General features: G+C 45.1%; 1 protein-coding gene across 1 annotated transcript in view; it reads right to left on the reverse strand.

The window, feature by feature from the left end:
* ccnd2a (cyclin D2, a) overlaps positions 1-7,127 on the reverse strand; it is a 58,011-nt gene that overhangs the window by 35,529 nt on the left and 15,355 nt on the right. The gene's annotated exons all lie outside the window — the stretch shown is intronic.

The raw sequence follows: 7,127 nt of genomic DNA on the forward strand, positions 1-7,127 counted from the left end.
TAACATCCCATTCATCATAGAGAATGGCTTCCTCTGGGCCAGGGGTCTTAAATGCCTTACCTCCAACATGTTCACCATGGTGGCATCCTGGCTCCCCCACCCAGCCAGTCAGAGGTCAGACCTCCTGACTGATCACTGCCCCTCACCCCCCTCTTCACCCCTGTTGCTCTCTCCTCTACCCTCCCCCTCTCCTCTCCTCAGTTTGCTCCGTCTCTCTCCCCTCTCCTCAGTCTCTCCTTCTCTCTCCATCTCCTCTCCATCTCCTCTCCTCTCCATCTCCTCTCCTCTCCTCTCCTCTCCTCTCCATCTCCTCTATTCTCCTCTCCTCTCCTCTCCATCTCCTCTCATCTCCATCTCCTCTATTCTCCTCTCCTCTCTCTCCTCTCCTCTCCTCAGTCTCTCCTTCTCTCTCCTCTCCCCTCCCCCTAGTCTCTCCTCTCCTCTCCTCTCCTCTCCATCTCCTCTCCTCTCCTCTCCTCTCCCCTCTCTTCAGTCTCATCTACTCCTTATCTCCTCCCATCCCCTCCTCTCTACCTCTCTACCATCCCCTCCTCTCTACTCCCTCTCTGCCTTCTCAGAGTAGTCGCAGACAAGAAGCAACAAAGCAGGTTAACCAGTCCCTTCCAGTCCAGAACTCTCTACTGTCACATGACGTTTTAGGAGGGAACTGTTTAGAGACATTTACCCCATGCCCCCATGAATACCCCCCCCCCATCCCGCACCACATCACATCAATGGGTTGACAGCCTTGACTTTCACTAAGACAGCCATGGCATGCGGGTTATGAATGAATGTACTAGCCCAAAGGAAGAGAGTGCATTCCTGTCCTGGACCATGCAGGGTGGTGAGAGGAACCAGCTGGTCGGTCCATCCATGTCAAACAAGGATTCTACATCGTTCTTCATTTCAAACAGGAGAAAAACCCATTTCCAGGCCGACGATATAGCGGAGGGGTTAACTGACTGTGGAAGGCAGAGTCACGAAAGATGAGGTTTCTCTATCACCTGAGGTACAGTAACAGTGGTCCTCAGTGAATCAGCTGTTCTTCCAGACCAAACGTGGGCCCCGGGGTGGACAAAGAGGGGATTGAAACTCAGGTCAGAGTTTCAAGCGAGAGGGGTCACCGAAGGGACATTCGACTCAGGGTGAAACATCATTTTCTTAAACTCCTTTCACATGCCCGCCCCATCAAAACCATCTCCCCGATAATCGCGTTACAAGTATCCGATTAGCGGGAATTGATACAATAACACGTTAACGACTAACCATGAGATCAGTATAGGATAGCGTAACATGCGTGTCATAGACGAACATCATGTTAGCAGTCAAGACAACATACACACACAAAAAAACACACAAACCCCAAAAAGATACACAACAATAAACAAAAACGAGGGGAAAAAACAGTTTTTACATTTCAGCCCAGGCGTTTTTAAAGAGTGCTAGCTAGCTAGCTAGCTGGAGATTAACACCAAAAGCCTGCTGAATGAATCGTTGTTGTCCTGAAGTTTTTCCCCTGCATGTTTAAGGGCAGTACGTTTGCTGTAAATATACAGTATGTCCTGCCTGCGCGGTTGCCAGGTTGGCTCCAGAGAGGCACCGGGCCAGGGAGGGAGGGAGCGTGGAACACAGAGGCAGGGGGAAGGAAGGCATGTGGGGCATGCAGGTCCTCCTCCTTGCCAGCTCTTAATTATGCCCAATTACACCTTTAACACAAGTGGGCTGCTGTGGATGTTTCTCAGGGTGTGAGGTCAAGCATTTCCTGTGTCTGTGAATGGCCGACGTCTGGGGAATTGTCTTGCTGAGGCTGCCTCCCCCTCCCTTAACTCCCCCCTCCTCCCCCTCCTCCCCCTCCTCCACCATCAAACCTCTACTCACTCACATAACTCCCCCCCCCCTCCCCCCCGCCCCCATTCACCACAGTCAGATAGGGCTTAACCCCTTACCCCTAGGACTCTCTGTGTGTGTGCCTCTCTTGGAAATGCAAACAAATAGAAACGTGAGTGCACATTCTTGCATTACACTTTACACAACATACACATCACACATCACACACACACACACACACACACACACACACACACACACACACAAACAAATGAAAATGTTATATGTATGGGGTATATCAACGTGTATCTATTGGCACCAACTCATCTATACAAATGAGGTGGTTATTACGTCCTGTTTGTGAGGGATGCTCATCCCAGTTATGAAGACCGGTTTTCCCCTTATCATGCACCACTTCCCTTTTCAGACGCCACTTACTGTGCGTCATTGTAACACCTCTTAAAGAGATGTTACAGGATTTTTTCCCGCTAAATCTTTACTTCAAATGTCGGCTGTATGGTTTATGATATAACGTTTATCGATTTCTTATCTCATTAGACAACACAGTTCTTAGTTTAAGGCCAACAAACTCATTTTTAGTTTAGTTTAGTTTATTAGTTTATTATATCGAGGACAATCCAAATACATGAACCATATAAAATACAGTAAAAAAGGCAGCTTTAGCCTAGTCGGCTAATTTTCAGCTGAAGTCCCCGGCCAGTTGCAACATGGCATCCTGAAAAGTAACGTCATTAGTTAAAATAAAACATTTAAATATTCTAAGAACACGTGGCTGAGACAAGGTACCCCAACATCACACTTGACAAAAAACACACGTAAGCAAGCTTACTTAAATTAATTAACTTAACTTAATTAAAGACTCATCTGTTTAGGCAGGCCGGTCGTCACCTATAGCCATCTTAATGTTCCTGTTTATGTTCTGTTTATGTTGTCCCCTTTTTGTTTATAATGATTAATGTTTTGATTGCACTTTTCTTATTTTTGATGTAAAGCACCCTGTGCATCCGTGCTGTGAAGGGCGCTATAGAAATAAAGTTTTACTTACTTTACTTAACAAACGTTTTTACCTGTGGCTTCTTTTGCTCATGGTTAGTGGGGAGGCGTGCCCCTCTCTGTCCAATCAGGTAGTTTCTCAACAATTTTCTTTTCTATTTCAAGGACCAAGTTTTTGACTTGTGAGTGCTCATTTTAGAACTAGTGGCTGAAAATATAACTTTCAAAAAATCATATACTGTACCATCGCCTTAAGGTGAGTATGATTATTGTTATGATTGTTGTCTTTATTTGCACTGGACACCACGGACCTCATTGTCTCTTAGCTTGTTTTATAGCATTTTCGCTTTTTAATTTGTCTAGTGTGTAATATTTGTGATATGTTATGTGTATATGTTTGTGAATATGTGAATATGTTTTTCTGTTTTTGCACCTTCAGAAGAACCACTACAATTTCATTGTATAGGCAACTGTACAAGGACAATAAAGTCTATTCTATTCTATTCTATTTTATTATTTTATTTGTTAATATGAAATCTAATCTACAGGAGTACAGTATGAGTCACAGTTTCCCCCGCCATTAAAATCCACCTCGGGTGGGCTGAACCAAACAGCCTGACACTACCAACAATGGTAGTGTACCAACAGGTTGGGTTCCCACACCCAGTAGAGAAAATAAATACTCCATAATCACTGCCTATCAAAACACGCAACACAGGCTGAACCGAAAATGTGCATTCCATGGGAAATCCATAGCGAGCAAGTACATGCTCGCTCGTCTCCTCTCCTCTCCTCCTCTGTGGCGTATAGCTTTGACATTTCAGAGACACAAGGGAGAGATTAGAGGCTCGTATGGGAGGGTCAGAGCAGGATGAAAGACAGTCGGGAGGGATGGAGGGATGGGGGTTAGGGATGGGGGTTAGGGATGGGGGTTAGGCCCCTCTGAGAAGATGAATTGGTGGCCGTCTTGTATGAGTCAATGAGAATGGAACCCTAACCCTAACCCAATGAGAATTAGTCTACTGATCAGTGAGAATGCTGCAAACAATGACAAATGCAAACAGAAGATGCTGGTGGTTGAGTAACAGGTGGCTAGAAATGATCTAGATTGGGAATTTTATTTAGCTAAAAAAACATTCATATTGTCTGATTGTGTTTGTGTTGCGACAGAGTTTAATTACAGCTTATTGCAACTTTCCCGGGAGTTATGCAAGAAGTGACAGCTTTGTCAGTACCACTGATCTATTTCTAATAAGGCAACGTCTCTTCAAAGAAAAATGAGAAAATAAACAAATCCACAAGGGGAAAAAAAATCCTCAGAAAGGGAATGGCAGTCATTGTCTTTGAGGTGAACGGAAAAGCTAATTGGCTGTGAGGTGTTCTTTGGACACCCCTTCTGGGTCTCTCCAGACGCCGCCCCCGCCCACCCACTCGCCCACGCATGGTCTGCGCTCCCCCCCCCCTCCCCTACCCCCGCCCCCCCCCCCCGCCACCGAAAAAAAAAGAGGTCCACCGGTCCACCCGCCAGGAGATTGAGTTACACTTATGAGCTTGCAGTCTGCCTAGCCAGAAATACAGGAGTGGAAATAAATAATAAGAAGAAAAAAAATGAACAGGAAAAATGAGTGTTTTTTTTTTTTAAATGCTGAGTAGAGGAGTTCAGTTATTATTGGAAGAAAAAAAAAACACAACTGAAAGAGGTCATTGTTGACAAAGAGCCAAGATATGAGGAAACTGCTCTTGCGTCTGACTGAAACAGTCAGGATGCTGTGGGCCAAGTCCTGCCTCAGCTGTTGTTCCCATAGAAATAGAACATACAATAGAAACGGACAAAGTCCCCTCAGGCCGTGACAGTTTGGCCAAAACATCATAGGCGACAGTCACCGGTAGGTACAGCCAAAAGGAACTACAACAAGGTATTATTATTATTATTATTATTATTTGCATGGCAATGTTTCTTCTCTAAATTCAAATTCGATGGTTCTTCCGAGCCCATACATTTATCATAACGGCATTTCCCCCCCAACCAAGAAAAGACTTTCACAGTTAGTCATGGGCAGCAGATCCGTCAAGCAGCCAGGCGACCCTAAATGGCGGAGGGGGGAGAGGCAGGACCCGGGGATGAAAGGGGACCTTGTCCAGGGGGCTGTCTAAGTGTGGCTTTAAGTGGCGTCCTAGTTCAGGTAGAGCGCGCCCTAAAGAGAGACAAACTACCTGGCAAATATTTGTGTATTGAATTCACTTCCCGGGCCACATCAAGCGGGGGGGAAAACTGAACTTTGTGGAATATGGCCTCAAGCTATTCAACACACTTTACTTTTTTCCCTTCACATTCTTCACCTTGAAAAAAAAAGAACAAAATAGAGAGTGGGAGAGAGAGGGAGGGAGGGAGAGAGAGAGAAAGAGAGAGAGCAGGGTAGTTATAGAGTATTGTATTCAGCATGTCAGTGGCGTAACAATTATAAGAAAGCTTTCCCAGGTTTTCGCCATCTGTCACCTTTATGAACAGCCGGGTAGGAAATTGGCTCTTTTGGGTTTGTTGGGGCTGAGAATAATGAGCCCGCTGGAAACTACTGTTATAGTCAGATGACCTCTCAGCAGCGTCCTCATATGGACCTAATCCAGCCGCCGCACTCGGTCACAACTTCTAACAATCAGGAATAAATCAATAGGAAGTTATGGGAAAAGGGGAGGAGGAACAGGAGTCTGGGAACAAGGTAATGACATCCGCTGTGTGACTGAGCCCGACTGAGCTCTGCCATGGAGGTGCTGCCTTTAAGTGCTTCCCTCCAATCAAAGAGTAGCTCAAGGTGCTTTCATCCAATCAGAGTGGAGCTCAGGGCTGCAGGGAGGGGCTAGTCCGCAGGGTTGTTATGAGACGTAATGGCAAGCCTCCTTTTCCAGCCCCGGATTCAAGGCATATGTATGTTTTGTAAGTGTGGGACTGGATGGAGGCTCCACAGACAAAACACTAGATAAGATTGATGGTGAGACACATTCCTCCACGGATGATATACAAATAAATGACATCCTTCTGTGAACTGACGCTGTAGGAAAAGAACTACACCAAAGTTTGACTTGACATACAGTGACACTGACACTGATTCATGTTATTCTATCTATGCTATTAACACGTTAGTTAGTACACTAGTAATTGCATAGTAATAAAGCGAAGGAGTAGTTTGCGTTATTACCCAAGTATAATAATAATTGTTCCGTATTCCACTTATGTAATAATAATAATTGTTTCTTATTCCACTTGTGTAATAATAATAATAATAATAATAATAATAATAATTGTTTCTTATTCCACTTGTGTAATAATAATAATAATAATAATAATAATAATAATTGTTCCGTATTCCACTTGCGTAAAAACACAAAATGCTCAACTCCATTAACCAACGTACCAACGTACCAACCAACTCCATTAATCCAACGTAAAGTAAAGTAAACGCTTGCGACAACGATGAAACTGATTACAAGGTCTCTGGGTGCATGCATAATATTACAGACAATCTCTTTATTTTCAGATAATTAAGCAAAATGTCAAACTGTCAAACTAACATGGAAGCCTGGCCCAGAAAAAAAGCTACCCACCAGACCTTAACACCATTTCTTCAAAGGGCTATTTACCCAGAAAGCACAGCATATTGAGACACTCAGACCCTCCTGTTTGTCCAGTTTTAAGAAGGCCATTTGCATTCTGTATGCAGGTATGCAGCGGAGGGCATCCTGGAGAGAGTGTGGGGCCTGGGGATATCCTACCTCTGTCCTACTGTATCTCTTGACAGTTTGCCCCACAGCTCCAGATGCAAATTCAAAGCTCTCTATCCGTCCACAGGATTGGAGGACAACCTCAACCTTACATCAGACGTACCTCCAATCCCTCAAGTCCCCCTCGGATCCTATGACTTTCTTTATCTCAATGCCCTCCCCCCCCCACCCCCCCACCCCCCTAAAACATATCCTGCACCACTGGCAGCGTATCCTTGTAAAAATGTCTCTTCTGACATTCTGTAACAGAGTAACACTGTAACACTAGTCTAAGGTCTAGGATGGGCTGTGGGGATTGAGCAAGGTGTGTGTGTGTGCTGCGCATACTGTAGCTGAGTTGGATTGGATTGACAGGATCTGCTGCCCCATATCTGTGACCCACACGGACTGACAGACCCCCTTCGCCCCCCTAAGCCAGGGAACACAAGCTGGCGTACACCCTCGCTCTCTCTCTCTCTCTCTCTCTCCCTCTCTCTCTCTCTCTCTCTCTCTCTCTCTCACGTTCCCTC

The sequence above is a fragment of the Nansenia antarctica genome (assembly GCF_963989245.1).
Source record: "Nansenia antarctica genome assembly, chromosome: 14".
Lineage (NCBI taxonomy): Eukaryota > Metazoa > Chordata > Actinopteri > Argentiniformes > Microstomatidae > Nansenia > Nansenia antarctica.